Here is a 16,352-nt window from a genome sequence, read left to right on the forward strand (position 1 = left end):
CATGGACTATTTACTTGGAGTCTGAGGGTATATTTACCATTCAGGCAACATCACAAGCTGTCAAAGAAATCTACTCAGGGTAGGATGTGCTGGGTGTCTCGCCTTTCTAAAAATGACACTCGGCTCTCTCTCTCTTTTTTTTTTTTAATTTAATTTTTTTTAATAAATCCTTTTAGGCACTATGTTCACAGTGCAAATAGCTCAGAAAGGACACTGGTAGCAAGTCAAAGTTTAAGTGAGGGCACAACGGGTGGCATGGGAATAAGACTTGACCCAGTCGCCTTGCCAAGGAAGGAAGCTGCTGTACCTCTTGGGCTCCGTCTGCGGGGCACCACCAAAGGGGATCGCTGGGGAGGATGAGGTATTGATCTGCTGAATAAGCACCTCACGCGTTGGAAAGTGCGGTGTATCGTTCCCAGCAAACAACCGACAGCCACACGGTATCGAGAAGTTGCCTCCAAAGTCAATAGCGGAAGGAATGCTTTGGGGAGAGATTGGGGAAGATGTTTTTCCAAATTTAGAACCCACTCACATTTCGTGGGTTCTGACATTAATATGGAGCTTGAACATAAAGTTCTGGCAAATTACAACTTAACTTCCTGATTCAAAACAAGATGCTGTCTAAGGGCGCCTGCGAGGGTGTCTTGCAAGCTCACCGGCTCTTACAAAACAGCCTGTTTGAGGATTCAAGTGTGAACGAACCAGGACCAGACTGATTTCATTTCCTTTGAAATCCATGTGGCTTTTAGAATTAAGCAGCAACAGGGTGGTAGTGGGGGTGTGGAGAGGAGGAAAGAGCTCTGGAAAAAGTGCATTTGAGGTTTTGCTGACCTGCAGACATTTGAAAATGACTGTGTATTCTTCTACCAGGTCCTGATGTCCATGAATCTTGCAGCCTTGGTTTTCAGTCTGATAAACAGCCAAGAAGAGTTGTTGGGGATTAGAGAGGGCGTTAGGCCACCCTCTCCCGAAACAAGGATGCCACTCGGGGTTCTGGCTGTTTGTCTTTTTCACAGGGTCTTAGCCTCCAGCATTGCTCTGCCTCATACTTACTTCCTGGGAGGGGAATTTGTACTGCCTTACATTGGTTTTGGTCCTGGGCTTGAGACACCCACAGCCTTGAGGTTAGGCTTGAGGGACCTATATCCCAGCTCCTATAATCTTCCTATAAAATCCTCTGATTGTATCATTTCAAAGTTTTTTTTTTTTTTTTTTTTTTGGTAGCAGGAATTAAACTCAGGGACACTCAACCACTGAGCCACATCCCCAGCCCTATTTTGTATTTTATTTAGAGACAGGGTCTCATTAAGTTACTTAGCCATCTCACCTTTGCTGAGGCTGGCTTTGAACTCGGGATCCTCCTGTCTCACGCTCCTGAGCTGCTGGGGTTACAGGCCTGCGCCACTGTGCTCTGCTTCACTTCTAAGTTTAAGACTGCTTTGTAGCAGTTCTGCTGCTACAGCTTGAAGTCTCCAGGCCTTGGCATGGCCTGACCCACGTCACATGACTTAGACCCTGCCTCCCTCTCTCCTGCTGCTCCTCTTACTGGGGGTCTCCAGTTAGAACATGGTCGTACCCCCTCGTGCAACGAGCCCTCTCTGACTCCTCCATCCTTCTCATTTATTCTACTCTCATCCTACATCTCCTCTTTTTTCTGGCTTCCCAGAGGCCTTTCTGTGAGCCCTGGGCCAGATTAGATTCCCCTTTTCTATGCCACTCTCTGTGGGTGCCCGACCTTTGCAGTGCCTCTGTTGGGGTGCTCATCACCCTCCATGTTGTAGTGCTCTCCTTATGTGTGTGTGCAGTTGGAACCCATTAGAGCCAACAGATTCTGGGGACCACTGCTGTCCTGGGGCTATTCGTCTATGGATACCTGGCGTAAAGCACATGGGGCTCAGGGGGTACTTGTTGGATGGATGGATGGATGGACGCGTAACTGGGTAGGTGGATGAGTGGATGAACCGATGGATGGAAGGGTAGATGGGTGAGAGGATGAATAGATGGAAGAATGGAAGAGTGGTTGGAAGGGTGAGTGCATGGAAGGGTGGATGAGTATTCTAAGACATCCATCATGAATTTCCCTCTGCCTCTGCTGCCTTTCCTCACCCTGCCCTCTTCTTCAGCCAGATCACTTATAGCTGCCCTTTATAGCACATCATCAGAGACAGAGGGAGTAAGTAAACAAAGGCCCGGAGGCCAGCAGGAGCAGGACCCAGCTGGGAAATGGCAAGATGATGTGTGTGGTTGGAAAGGACATTGGAGGGATGGGGGAAGAAGTAGGCAGTGCAGCTGGAGAATTTTAATCTGGGGTCAGACCACAAAAGGACTCTGTGCATCCGTCTAAGCCTTTGGATTTTGTTCCGTGAGCAATGGGAACTGGAGAAAGATTTCATGCAACGCAAGATCCTGGAACATTTGCCTTCCACGTCTCTGTCTATGTGGCTTCTTGAACAGATGCTTGAACTGCCCTGCTGGGAACACCACAAGGCAGAGCAGCGAGCAGGCCAGACCTGTGTCAGCAGGAAGAGCCCTGGACCCGGATGCAGAAGGCCTGGACTTACTGTGAAGCTTCTTTCTTCAATTGCTCTCTGAGGGACACTGACAGCCATTTTACCTTGTGCCTCAGTTGTCTCTGGCTCAGGGCTGGCCTCCTGTTCTTAGCACCTATACAGTGACCCAGGGCTCCTTGATTGCAACAACCCTGCACTTGGTTCAATGCTCTGCTGTTGCGATCTTGCGATTCTTGTTAATATTTGAACCAGAGCGCCACATTTCATTTTGCACCAGGCTCCACAAATTGCTTTGCCAGTCCTGAATCCACCTGACAGGGACGTTGTGAAGATGAAAATGATATCCCAGAAAAAAAAATAAACCAGAGAAAGTCTTTAAAATGATCAAGTCCTAACTGTAAGGCCTTACTGATTTACCTGAGGTTACCTGACTACTCTAAACGTGTTGGTGTCCCTGTGTGCCGAATGCTGGGACCCAGGAGTGATCAGCTTGGTCATTGATCAGGAGGATCTGGGTTGCTCAGTAAAGGGCAGAGCCAGAACTTGAACCCAGGCCTTCAAGTTCAGTGTTCTATCCTCTCCCATAAACTATCGTGAATATGTCTGTCGGCTCACTGTTCTACGACAGCCTTGGAGGTTAGAGCATTTTTCCTATCTTTATAGTACCAGGCTCAATCAGTCACTCACATCCACCACTCACATCCTGCCACCCCAGGGCTTGACACTTGCTGGTTCCTCCAGTCTGCAACATTGTCCTTTCCTCTCGTGAAGGCCTGGGTTCCCCTCAGCTCTTTGTTCAGGTTGCATTTCCAAGTTTGACTTTCTCAAGGAGGTCCATGCTGACATCCCCAGCTGGGCCACCCTCCTCCTGATGGTGTCAAAATCCTGCAAATCCCCCAGTATTCCCTGCAAGTGCAATTTTGCACTTCTTGGTGGGGTGGCCTGTCTCCTGCATTATTAGCAGGACCCCAGGGTTCCCAGGGATGAGAGAAGTGTCTGTCACAGTATAGTTGCTCTATAAATATTTGCTGAGTGTATGAACAAGCAGAAGGTGTGGGTAGTGTCTGTGCATGGCCATTCTCTCCATCACAATGGAGGGTACTCCTCTAGGTCCAGAACCCTATAATAATGACATAACAATGAACACGTAATGGGGATTCCTTGTATGCACCTGTCCTCCAAATGCACCATGGCATGCTGTCCCCTGGAACATATATGGGATGGGATTGTGTTGTCTCACTTTGTAGGTGGCAGGGTTGAGACTTAGAGAGATTAAATGGCATCCTCAAAGTCAGAGATCCGGTAAGGAGTCATCTGAATTTGCAGTCAGCACTGGCTAACGTTAAAATCTGGGCTTCTCATGCTGCTCTTTTTACCGCCTCCTGTTGCTCTCATTCCCTTTCCCCATGAGCCATGTTGATCTCTCTAGGCACTCAACCTACAGGCATCTGCAGCAGGGCCTGAGCTACGTACACATCAGCTGTGATACAGCTGGTCCAACACTGGGTAAGAGGGTCAGGCCCAGGGACACCTCCTGGCTCTTCTTCCATTGCTGGGTTACTCTGAATCTGTCGGGTTTTCTCTGAGAGCCTCAGATTTCCCAACTCTAAATCTGGGAATCAAACCCCATCATCTGTGTCTACTTGGTGTTAATTCTGAGTTCAGTACCACTGGGTCTGGGTGGTTCTCTGTGGCTCTGGCCTTCCCCATGCCCCAGCTGTGCTACCCTTCTTTCTGTCCCTTGAACATAGCAGGCTTCTCTGTGCCCCATGGCCTTGACCCTCTGCCTGCAGTGTCCTGTCCTGATTTTTAGGGGGTAGGCAGGCTCCTGTCATGCAGTTTCCGCTGAAGTATCAGAGAGGACTTTCCCATCCACCTGAGCAAATGCTGAGTCCTGCTCCAGTCTCTGTCATCAGGGCCTGGTTCATTTCCTTCCCGGCTTTCGACAACATTTGAAATTATATTCATATCATATATGCATATTGACATAAATTTATATAAAGTAAAATTATATAAAAATGTGCTTCTTTATATAAAATTTAAGATCTTTCTATTGATAATGAATATAAACATCTGTCTCTCTCTATCATGTATCATGGTGCATTGAGCAGGGGTCTCCCATCACCAGGATGCGAGGCCTGCATGGGATCCTGGCAGTGGCTGTCTTATTTATTGCTGAGTTTTAAGTTTTTTTGGGGGGGGATGGGGAGGGGTACTGAAGATTAAACTTAGGGGCACTCGACCACTGAGCCACATCCGCAGCCCTATTTTGTATTTTATTTAGAGACAGGGTCTCACTGAGTGCTTAGAGCTTTGCTTTTGCTGAGGCTGGCTTTGAACTCACGATCCTCCTGCCTCAGTGTCCTGAGCTGCTGGGATTACAGGCGTGAACTCCTGCACCCGGTGAATTTTGAGTCTTTGAGAAGAGAGCAATTGAGCATTTGTTGGATGTATTGATTGAGGAAGGAATGGATGCATACCTGGGAGCGAATACTTCTGTACTCGATAGCCCTGAGGATAAGAATCAAACAGGGAGCAAAGGTCAGGCAAGGTCAGGGTCACTGTGGCCATCATCAGCACGCGGCACCAACTTCACAGCTTACTTCCTGGAGCAGAGCGAATGCCCAGTAAATATTTATTACATATGTGAACTCATTTAGCCATGTAGGCTGGCGGCTGCTGCCCTTTGTGGGTATTGTGCTTGCGAGCCCGAGCCGGGAGTTATTAACCTCGAGAAGCTCAGATGAAAGGGCTCCCTCCTGCCCCCACCCTTCCACCTCTTCTTTCTTCTTGGAACCAGGGAATGTCAGCTACACAGCCTGTTCGCATCTGACCATGTCACCTAGGGAGTTTGTTTGCAAATTTTGGGGGTGTGTCTAAACCTCTCAAACATTTGGCAGATATAAAATCTATATAACTCCCCAGGGACTCTGAGGGTTCAGATTTGATAATAATAATAAAAAAGTGCTTCAACACAAAGAAAACGTCCTCCCTCTGCTCACCCTCGCCCTCCACGCACCCCCCAAGTTCCCACCTCCTACTACCCTGCGTCACCACTTGATACTTCCGAGGAGCCCAGAGATGGGAGAGAAATGGATTTTATTTTACATCCTACAGCTGTTGCAAAGCTGGAGACATCCCACATATTAAAAATAGGAAAATGATTTCCAGGCTGAGAATATTTCTTATTCAGTACGTGAAACCGTGGCGCCTGCTACCCAGCCAATCCCTCTCTGCAAACTGAAAATAAACAAGTGAAACCCGAAGGCTGAGTCCTGCTGCTGTTGCCCTCGCATACCTGAGAGCAATTGAGGAAGAGTTGAGTAGGCGCTGCCCTCACCCATTTGCTGGACCCGATTTTCCACCCAGAAAGGGGAAAAATCTGATTCTTTGGCTGGAAGTGCCCCCTGGGGTGGGAGGAAGGGGCTTGAGAGTTCATCAACTCCCTCTGCCTGGCCCACCCCCCGGGGTGTGTGTGCTGGCCCTCAATCCAGTGCCCTAAAGAAAGGTAATATAAACTCCTGGAGCAAAGGCCATTTCAGTCTCTCTAGGAGTCCTCTTTCATGGCCCAATCAGCCCTTACAGTCAGGAAGTCGTTTCTTGGTCTGACCTGAGGCTCTTGTGCTGCATTAAACCGTGTTGATCTTAAAGTGTCCGGGATTTCCTGGATGGCACCTATCTCAGGCTTTCCTGGGGCCCAGGAAGGTAAATGAGCTGCCTTTAAAGGCACATTTTAGAGGAAATCTGTCTTCTCCTGTCTAATAGCTGGAGCATTCCTGCTGCTGGAGCCTTTGATGATTTCCTTGCTTGCCAAGGATGCTTGCCTCCCCAGCAGGGAGGCCGCCAGAGTTCTGCAGCATCCCAGGGATGGTCTCTGAGGCCAGGCTCAGCTTAGGCTCGCTATGCTCTATCCCAAACCTTAATTCCTTGGGGCCACTCCTGGGAGTGGGCTTAATTTTTTTTTTTTATTGCCTTGTGAACCCACCGGCTCCTTCTCACTCTTCACGGCACCCCAGCTGGAGAGGGGTATCAGATTCGAGAGACTCTGCCTCTAGGCTGGGCTCAATGGCACATCAGAGACTGAAGATCTCTCCCCCTAGTCTAACCACTCTGACCACCCTTGGTTATCCTTTCCAGTTAGGAATGAAACTTCTTTTTTTTTTTTTAGAGAGATAATTTTTTTTTTAATATTTATTTTTTAGTTCTCGGCGGACACAACATCTTTGTTTGTATGTGGTGCTGAGGATCGAACCCGGGCCGCACACATGCCAGGCGAGCGCGCTACCGCTTGAGCCACATCCCCAGCCCAGGAATGAAACTTCTTGGTCCTGAAAGCCCTGGCGCGGTGGCGGACAGCAATACATAACTTGGTAACGGAGAGATGAATGAATGAATGAATGGGATCCCAGGTTGCCGTGGACCAGACTAGACAGGCCTGCATTTTGGGTTTCCAGTTGCTTCCCGGTTTAGCAGTGGGTTTTCTGCCTCCCCCTGACTGAGATCGCAAAGCACACTTAGCAAGTAGAGAAGATGCCAGGAACCCCCGGACAGGAGAGACCCAGCTGGGAATCCGGGAAAGAGTTTGACCAAATTTTGGCTTCGGCACTGGGCCACGAACCAGACCAGGTCACAGCCGGAGGAGACAAAACGGCCTCTTGTATTGGTGGTGTCAGCTCCAGGGTGCTTTTACCACCCCACCTTGGGGATCCAGTAAACTCTCCTGTTTTCCTTTCCCCAAGCCCCCACGTCCACCTCAAACCCCACAGGGCCAAATAGAGGAGAGCGGTGTTGAATTCAAGTAGCCCTGAGCCCAGAGGACAGCTCGCTTTCCTGGAATTCCTAATGAGGGAGACACTAGAAATACCCTGTCTGCCTCCCTCTGTTCTCTGACAGCAGCCTTCAGAGCTTCAAAGCCTGGCTTCCAGAACAAAATGCAGTGATGTCAACTACTGTGGCCTGGAGGGTCGACACTGTTTTACACAGGCCACGGATAAGCAGTGAATTTGAAAACGGATTGTCCCAGGAACCAAATCCCACTCCATATGGTGAAAGAGAATTTCAACACGAGAAGTCTCTCTCTTTAACATGGTCTCTTATTCACATCACAGCTCTCCTTCTGTGGCTTCACCCTGTCCCTCCAGATCCGAGGGGACAATACGGCCTCTTGCTTACAGAGAATGGGAGGACCAGGGAGTGGAGGATGCTCCCCCAAACCTTAAATGGGAAGACTGGGGATCTCAGTTCCCCTACACACTCAAAAACCAAGCCCCTATCTCAGCCTTCAGCTGTCAGACCAAACGACACCACAAAGTCACCAGAGTACAGAGGGGGAAACCGGCAAATGAACAAGTCAAGGAACCTCTGAAATAATGCATTTTCCTCCTGCTCTCCAGTTTTAATTTTTATTCTCATCAGTTTTCTGCAACTTGAAATACAAAGTAAAATAGCGTTGGATCAATCTTGAGTTTCTTTCTCTAGGAAGTTGCTTTAAACACCTTCTGTCTTTTCGGCCGCCTGACTTCCTCTCTCTCCCAGGAAGCAGGAAGCTGCCTTTAGGATAAGGTATCTTCCAGTTGGAGGGCCACACGAGCTCTCACAGCCCTTTCTTTCTAACCCCAAGGTCATTATGGAGTTCTTGGGCCCGCGGGAAGTTGTATCTATGGTAGGAAGTTTTCTCCATCTGAATTTTACCCTGCTTATTTTGTTTGATGCTTCCCAGGAAAGAAGATATTTTGTCTAACATGCACCTTGTTATATTATGTGCCTTTGGCACCAGGAAACTCAGTGGAACTTTTTTTGCTCAGTTGCCTGAGTTGTCCTTAGTCCCACCCTTCTGATTCTGACCTCCACTAAGCTGCAGCTTCTCTGTGGGCAGGGAGAATCTGGTGCATCCTTTCAGTTGAACAAAAGGACTCCTGGAAAAATTAAGGATGTGTGTCTGGAGAGAGAGAGAGAGAGGCGAGTCTCCAAAGGAACTGTGGATATGGCGGCACGGAATTGAGTGGAACCAGATTCCTAGAAAACCAATAGAATTTTTGAGAGCGCTCATTGTCAGAACTTCCACCAGACAGACTGAGCTAAAAGAAAATGAGGCTGGCTGGGCATGGTGGTCCATGCTTGACATCCCATTGGTTTTGCCAAGGCAGGAGGATTGCAAGTATGAAGCCACCCCTGGCAACTTAGTGAGGCCCCATCTCAAAGGAAAAAAATAAAACACACGAATAACAATGACAATAAAAAAGTAATGAAAGTGAGGCTTTTGGATGTGCAGACATAGCTCTGGGTCCCCACCTTTCTGTAGACAGGAAATGGATGATAGTGTTGCCATTGTCATCTTCTCTGTGTGCTCTTCCAAAGTGGCCAAGGCTGATCAGAAGGAAAGACTTCCCAGAGGGCAGAGCCAAGAGCCCGGAGAATAATGACCGGGCAGCTACTCTGGGGTTGTAGCACAAGGACCAGATCAGGGACAGTCTCCACTCCCAGGTTAGGGACCTGGAAAAATCCCAGGCAGATGGTCAAAGTTGCTTCCAATCAGTGAGTGCCGCCTGCTTCCCGTTCTGTTCCCTTTTCAAAGAGGAGTGTTTTTGCAGTGATCTGTCCACATTCCAACATTGTTGGGCATGTATGAAAAAACGACTTTTCAATTTTAAATCCTTATCCAGTCAACAAAGGCTTCATCAAAGTCTGATGCAGATCATGGGGTTCTGGATTTGTAGCTCAGCACAGGCATAGAGAAGGTCTTCAGTGTGTCTTAGGGATGGGGGTGAGTGGATTTTGCATGTGGGAAATGAATACTTGTGACCAAAAGGTTAGATAAATGGCCATTATTCATAGATATTCCCTCCTTCCCCTTCCTATCCTTCTCCATGGGACAAATACAGTCTTTGCCCCTGACTTTGTGCTTCTCCATTTTACTTGATTTTGGCAAATGAGATGTCAATGGGTGTGACAGGAGCAATAGTTGAAATGTGCTTGCCATCTTTTACTTCTGCCATCGCCACAAGAAAAATGTGATGAGTGAATGAGTTCTGTGGAGCCAAGCTGCCCCCAGTGACCTGGAGACCTGTAGCTTGAAGCAAAACCACCCATCTGGCCCTCGGGCCTCTAGGTAAGAAGTATTTCTTGTTACGGGCCACAGTGATGGTCATGGCTGTTTGTTACGCGGCACTAGCTGACTGAGACAAGCTACAATGGCAACTGGAGTCCCCTGGCTTCCTAAAAGGTAGGAAATAGACAGAAAAAAAATTTCCTAAAAAATTGGGAGGGGCCAGGGACAGCAAAAAAGAAAAAATGATCAGTCTTTGAGATGAGTGGAGAAAGCCCCTGACTACTTGGAAAACTCAACTTAGCAAGTGGCTCCTGGGAAAGGTGGAGGCTCTACAGAAGCAAGCATAGCTGAGAGCCTCCCAGGCCAGTCAGAGCAAAGGAATAAAGAGTCGGTTGAGGTTGTGGGTGAGGTGACTTGGTTTACGGACTGAGGTTCCCAGGAATTCTCAGTGTATATATACAGTGTACATACTTCATGTTTGATATGTTTATTATACAGTCATTTTCTGATAATTAAACTTCTTAATATAACTTTGTGGTAAGAGTGCTTTTCCCACATTCCAGAGATCACCAGGAGTCTGACTTTTTTTTTTCCCCAAATCTTGTTGTATTGTATGTATTTTTAGAAGGAGGTAAAGTAAAAATAAATTGGGTGGGAAAGAAAAATGCCATTCAGAAATAGACGGTGAAACTAATCACCTGGATAAACCGGGGCAAAAAAAAAAAATTATTGTTTGAGACAAGGGTCATAAACTCAAATACCTACAGGGCCACACGAGTAGCATAAACAACCCAAAGCAGGCCAGCTGGGGAGTGTGGTGATATGGACAGTCTGTGCCCTGTCCAAGGAGGGTAGCTTCGTCCTGCTCCCAGTGGTTGCTACGTGGGAGTGGGTTGAGTGCGGTCAAATCTTCTAGAGGAACAGGGCTGCCGTGTGTGCTAGTGAAGGGTGTACACTGCACAAGAGCAATCAGGTGAGAAAGCAATTGGAGGCTGATATACAGTCCAAGCTCCACTAATCAAGCCCTGGGCTAAGAAACAGGACTTGGGGAGCAGAGGTGGACTTCAGCACCCACTCACCCCCTTCCTCCTAACTTTGTATAGCACAAGGTTTTCCAAGGTGGTCCCAGGTTGGAGGATCCCACCTCTCATGATAGAAGCTGATTAACTTCTCGGCCGGGCTTGGTGGTGCACGCCTGTAATCCCAGCAGCTCCGGAGGCTGAGGCAGGAGCATCAAAGCCAGCCTCAGTAAAATCGAGGTGTTAAGCAACTCAGCGAGACCCTGTCTCTAAATAAAATACAAAATAGAGCTGGGGATGTGGCTCAGTGGTTGAGTGTCCCTGAGTTCAAACTCCAGTAACAAAACAAAACAAAACAAAATAACTAAAAAAAGTCCTCCTTAACTCTGCTTCTGCTCACCCAGGCACAAGTGTCCTTTTGAGGCTCAGCTGATTAGATGCTCTTTTTCACGTCCTGGGATTTTGTGTGACAAAAGCACAGAGGTGGGGAGATGACATGGGGTGGCACCAGCAGGGTTTTTGTATGTTTGGTGACAGATGCAGAACTTTGAAAAACATTGAACTGTTCAACCAACTCTCTGGCATGCTGATTGACTCAGTGGGGGTCCGGACAGCCACTTCTGTACAAAGTCATTCCCAGCACAGGAAGGGGGCTGAGACAAGACTCACCCCTTCTCAATAGCCTTCACGCCTTTGTGGCTTCTTCTTCACGAAGGTCTCCTAAAATGCGTGTGTCACGGTGCAGACCCGTGCAACGCTCCCTGTTCTAGAAGGTTTGTGTTTGGTTCCAGAGCTTGCCAGCTCTGGGATCCTGGTCAGGTTTTCATTTTGCTGATTTTTCAGTTTCCTCTGCTATGAAAACGGGGATTTGAATTTTGGTACTCCTCGCTTCCCAGGGGTAAGGACCAAATCCAAGAAGAAAATGCATGGGAAAGCACTTTCTTTGCAAGCTCCAACACACCATGTAAACAGGAGGTATCATTATACCTCTGTGGAGACATGAGAATTCATGTTGCTGATGCTTTAACCAGAGATGGAGGGAATCTGGCACAGAGCGGGACTATTTGATTATTTTCAAAACGCTGAAAAAAGAACTTTGCAATCTATTGCTACCCAGCACCCCCCAGCCTTGTTGCTGCAAATCTGAGCTTTGCACATAATACATATTTTGCTTAATTGCACCTTACACTATTTTATTGGACCCTCACAGTAGTCTTACGTGGTCAGGATTATTATTCCCATGTGCTGATGAGAAAAACTGAGTCTCAGGGATCCCGAGGTTATGCAATTGGTAAGGAGCAGTACTTGGGAGGGAATCCGGATCTTCTGCTTCTAATTCACAGAGGCCTCTGGACAGAGTCTCCCGGGGCCATGAGAGGTGCAACCTGTAACTCAACAGCACCATCAATGATGGTCAAGACTCCTGTGAAGTGCTAAGGCTCTAGAGGGCATCACTAATGTCTGGTGGGAAGAGGAGACTCAGCCTAGCATTCCCACTCTCTCTCTTTTTTTTTTTTTTTTTTGAAACAGCAGCTTCTGGACCCAACTTTAGGGAAACTGTCACTTTCCATGTGAAGCTGCCCTTCCCATGCCATAGAGGGGCATGTGAGCTCATCTATGGCCCGTGCCTTCGGATCTTGAGGGGTCACTCCCAGGCGCGTCAGGAAGTCACAGCAGGTTCATCCCAAAGCTGAGTCCTGCAGCAGCGATCCTCAAGCTTGAGTGAGCACCAGGACCATGAGAAAGGCTGGTCAAAACAGATTGCTGAGCTCATCCCCAGAGCACCTCATGCAGTGGCTCTGAGGTGGGGGCCCAAGAATTTGCATTGCTGGCAATTTTCTGGGTGCTGCTGCTGCTGCTGCTCCTGCTGCTGTTGCTGCCATAATGTCATTTGACTGTCTGGAGACATATTTGATTGTCACAACTGGAGGGCTGCTTCTTGCACCTAGGGGCTAGAGGTCAGAAATGAGGCTGAATGTCACAAGGCACAGGTCTGTCCCAGCAACAAAAAAATCATCCTGCTCCAGCCAGGCATGGAGGTGCACAGCTGTAATCCCTGCATCTCAGGAGGCTGGAGAAGGAAGATTGCAAGTTCAAAGCCAGCCTCAGCCCTGTCTCAAAATAAAAAAATAAAAAGGGTTGGAATGTAGCTCTGGTGAAGCAGCCCTGAGTTCAATCCCCAATACCAAGGGAAAAAAAGAAAAAGAAAAAAAAAAAAAAGCAATCATTCTGCTTCAAGTTCCAACAGTGCCATTTGAGAAATCCTGTTCTACAGGAATGACTACGTATACAGAATGCCCAGTCCCAGCCTTTCTCCACACTATTCCATGGGATCTGTGGGGACCTCCTTCCAAAGCATCCCTGTCTTTTATTTTTTAAATTTTTTAAAAATATTTTTTAGTGGTCAATGGACCTTTATTTTATTTATTTGTATGTGGTGCTGAGAATCAAACCCAGTGCCTCACACATGCTAGGCAAGCACTCTACCACTGAGCCACACCCCCAGCCCCCAATCTTTTATTTAATCAGAGTCGGTTGCTGTTAGCTGCAATCAGAGATCAGACAGAGATGAAGACCAAGTCAGGCGGGAGCCAGGGAGGAGCTGAGGCTGGTTTTGGGGAGAGAGTAGCATTCAGGTTACATGCACTGACTTCCCTTTCTCTGTGGCTCACCTACTCTTTGGCTTCTCTGCTTCCATTTAAAACTACCTTAACTATCCTCTACTATCCCCCCTCCCCATCTGTATACGGGGTAAAAATGGGAGTTCATAACCCACTTGAATCAAAGTGTGAAATATGATATATCAAGAACTATGTAATGTTTTGAACAACCAATAAAAAAATTAAAAAAAAAAATAAAATAAAACTACCTTAACTTGCTTAACCATTTTCCTATTATCATTTCCTTCTTCTGCCTCTTTTTAAAATTTGTTATAGTTAATGCCATAATAGATCACTTGCAATGCCCATTCACACTTCCATGCCAGAGTTTTTCTAAGGTTTGTATTTTAGGATGGGATTGCTGTGCGGTTGGGACACCACCTTCAGTTTTACTGAATACTGATACATTGTTCTCCAAATGGTTACATCAACTCACCTTTCCACCGGAAAATAGTGTTTCAGTTACTACTAATCTTTTTCTTTTTGGATTATTCTTTTTCATTCTGTTCTAAGAATTTTTCCATACACCAATATAATAAAAATATTCTCCTTTATTTTCTTTAAGAATATATATATATTTTCAAATTAACCTTTAATCCATCTGCTATTGTGTTATTTGTAGACTGGGTCAGATCTCATTTTAGTTTTTCCATATGTACGGCTAATTAGCCTAGCATCGATTATTGAACAACCCATTTTGCTCTCCACTGATCTATAAGGTCACTATTGTATATGTGTTTAATTTCCATTTGTTTGAGAGTCTGTTTCTGGGCTTTTCATTGTGTACCAGTATCACACAAACTTAACTACTGTAAATTATGTCATGATTTTGAAAGTATAAATCTTTACTTCTTACTTGTTTGCTTCAAAATTACCTTAGCTAGCTGGGTATGGTGGTGCACACCTGTAATCTCAGTGGCTCAGGAGGCTGATGCAGGGGGATGGTGAGTTCAAAGCCAGCCTCAGCAAAAGGGAGGTGCTAAGCAACTTAGTGAGACCCTATCTCTAAATAAAATAAAAAATAGGGCTGGGGATGTGGCCCAGTGGCCGAGTGCCCCTGAGTTCAATCCCTGGTACAAAAAAAAAATTACCTTGGCTAATTCTAGTCTTTTACTATCTATATCTCTATGTCTATTACTGCCCCCAACCTGCATGGGCACCTGAACTTAAGGTCACTCGTGTGAATTTCCAGGGACACCAAGTAAAACACAGAGACACACTTTACCTTTAAACAAGCTTTAGGACAGCTTCTCTGCTCTTGGCCTCAGGTTTCCCAAATGGGAGAGCAAGAGGAAGTCAGGAGAGGCTGGAGAGAGAGAGAGAGAGAGAGAGAGAGAGAGAGAGAGAGAGAGAGAGAGAACGAGTGCATGTTCGGGAGTGGGCTTTTATTCGGGGGACCCTCATTTTTAGAAAGTTCTATCCAAAAAAAATCAGAAGGGACAGGGTTACAAAGGACAGGTGAGTATAATTCGACCCAAGGGGCCATGGGGCGACATCCTGGACCTGGGCAATGTCCAGGTCACTACCAGATGTAGTGACAATCAAAGCCTCTCTGCTCCAGGATGGAAGGCATGAATCACTCAGAGTGGCTCCCCACAGTCTATGTCTATGTCTGTACCTATATCTCTATCTATCTATGTCTACTGTGTACAGGACCAATGTATCAAATTTCATGAAAAATTCCATTGAAATTTTGATAGATCCAGGAAAAAATATCTTTATGTTATTGTTGCCTTATTCTAAGATAAGAATAGAGAACTAATGAACATCTAATATTTGAAAAATACTTGTAGTGGTGACTGTAGAGAAAAGGAGAGAGAAAGAGAGTGTAAGAGAGATGGGGTAAAGAAGAAGGAGGAGGAGAAAAAAAGAGGAGAGGAAGAAACGAGAGAAGGGAAGAGAGAGATGGAGAAATGAATGACCCTGGAAGATACAATTTGGAGATCAGAAAATAATGAAAACTCTTTCTAATTACATAATATCCTCAGAGATTTAAGAAGGTACAATGACATGAAAACTCAACATAACAAATAAGTAACAATTATAGAATAAGATAAAGATCCCAGAGATTAAAAATATCAGTAATATGGAAAGAATCAAATGGATATCCAGGGCCATGACAACAAGGTATCCCAAAAAGCAGATAAAGAGACGGTAACTATGAGAAATGAAATAAGATACATCAAGGATTAATCCTAGATGTAAGACACTCACTTTACAGGAGTTCCAGAAAGAGAATAAAGGAAATAGAAGGGAAGAATTTATAAATGAAATAATATTTAGAAATGGCCAAGGATGAATGAATTTATAGATTGAAAGGTGAAGTAAAAAAAAAAGATTTATCACAATGAGCTTTTCAAAATGAGAAGATTCATAAGAAAGAAAGAAAGGAAAATAGAGTTGGAGGGAAGAGAGGGAGAGAGAGAGAGAGAGAGAGAGAGAGAGAGAGAGAGAGAGAGATATTATCTATACAGGAATAAGAATTGGATTTCTTACAGCAGTACTGGATACTAGAGTGCAGATGAAGTCAGTGAATTCAGAGTTCTGAGAAAAAAATAATTTCCAACTAAATTTTCTCTATTCAGAAAAATGATCAATTAGCAGAGATATTTTCAAAAAAATATGAGGCTTTACGGAAGGTGTCTCTCACAGATTCTTTCTTAGAAAGTTATCTGAGAATATATTCCGGTAAAAATGAGGGACAAAACCAAGAAAGGAGAAGTTATAGTCTCAGAATACCATAGGCCCTAACCTAGCAGAGCACATTTGGAGAGTTTTCTGGAGTACTAGAATGGAACAATGCAGGAAGAGGGTATGGAAGTTGGGTGAGGGTGGTGGAGCATATTCTTCAGGATATTTCCTGAAGAAAAGAAAGTCTCAACTGAATACTTGGCATGGTGAAGAGTTTGGGGGGGTGGGGAGGAAAGAGGTTTAATAAAGATTAGTAGTACAAGAAAAAAAGGCAATTACAAACTCAAAGAAAATCATACAGCTTAGAATAAAGGAGGCACCATTGTTATGCATTATTTAGGAACATTATTGACAATAATAATGTTTACTCTCTAATTTTAGAATCTTTCTATAGATAAAGAATTGAAGATTTAATGTTTGCCAA

Source organism: Spermophilus citellus, assembly GCF_964194105.1.
Source record: "Spermophilus citellus genome assembly, chromosome: 17".
NCBI classification, from domain to species: Eukaryota; Metazoa; Chordata; class Mammalia; order Rodentia; family Sciuridae; genus Spermophilus; species Spermophilus citellus.